The 1,068-nt window shown below is 43.4% G+C and overlaps 1 pseudogene; it reads left to right on the forward strand.

Annotated features, from left to right (window-relative positions):
* The first annotated feature begins 204 nt into the window (after positions 1-204).
* Positions 205-768, forward strand: LOC147437345 (uncharacterized; annotated as a pseudogene).
* The last annotated feature ends 300 nt before the right edge of the window (positions 769-1,068 follow it).

Here is a 1,068-nt window from a genome sequence, read left to right on the forward strand (position 1 = left end):
CCAATCTACCACACTTAGGTGATATATATATATATATATATATATATATATATATATATATATAGAGAGAGAGAGAGAGAGAGAGAGAGAGAGAGTTTGTAACCCTGTGCTCTTGGTGAGTGTCACATATTTTTGTGTGTGGGTGTTTCTTTCCATAATCAAGATGATGGCAATCGCGAACCCATTTGCATCACTAGGAGAAGAATGATGATCCTATTGTCCTCATCACACGTGTTGGAGTTGCTTTTGCTCAGAAAGAGGTTAAGAAGCCTCCTTCCTAGCAATAGATTGCCGGTCTTGCCAAACATCCCACCAAGTCTCCTCGTCCCGTGCAAATTGTGAGGGAGTCACGGGTTGGTGGTGGTAGAGGATGAGGTTGTTATCGTGGAGGAGGTAGGGGTAAGTCTGGGAACCGTGATGACAGGGGTTCAAAAGGTGGTTACAACAATCCCAAATGGGAAAATGGGGGTGATCATAGTGACCATGATGACTAGAATCATCAAAACGGTGGTGAGTACAGAGGTTGAAGAGGAGGTTAAGATGGTGGTAATGTAGTGCAAAATGGTGAATTCTCAGTACTGTGAGATGATAGGGAGGGTAGGTTTTTAGAAGAGGGAGGTTGTAGTGGTGGTTGTGGAAGAGGGCGTGGCTACTTTGGTGATGGAGAGGAACATGGTGGAAGACGTACTTATGACTAGAGAGAAACATGTTGGAAGACGTACTTATGACGTAGAAGTGAGGTCAAACGAGATGATGTTGGTCAACTAGGGTGTAGAGATGAACCAAAAAGTGGTTAAAGAGGTCAAGGTATCATGGTTTTGTGAACATAGAGCAACACGAAAAAAACAACAATATCCGCCACACAAGCAAACATGGACGGTAAGTCATTTTTTTGTGAGATCAAAAGGTCCTCAATGAGCTTCACAAGTAGGAGGAGCACACTCAAAACGGTGATATGGGTGGCACATATGAGTGGTCTATCTAGCAAAATTGTTGATAGGTAATAGCTGGCTAGTGGAGGCATTGTGGCATGAGACACTTGGCAAAATCTAGATAGAGTGGCATGCC

This window comes from Adiantum capillus-veneris, chromosome 17, assembly GCF_014529385.1.
Source record: "Adiantum capillus-veneris isolate H3 chromosome 17, ASM1452938v2, whole genome shotgun sequence".
Taxonomy (NCBI): domain Eukaryota; kingdom Viridiplantae; phylum Streptophyta; class Polypodiopsida; order Polypodiales; family Pteridaceae; genus Adiantum; species Adiantum capillus-veneris.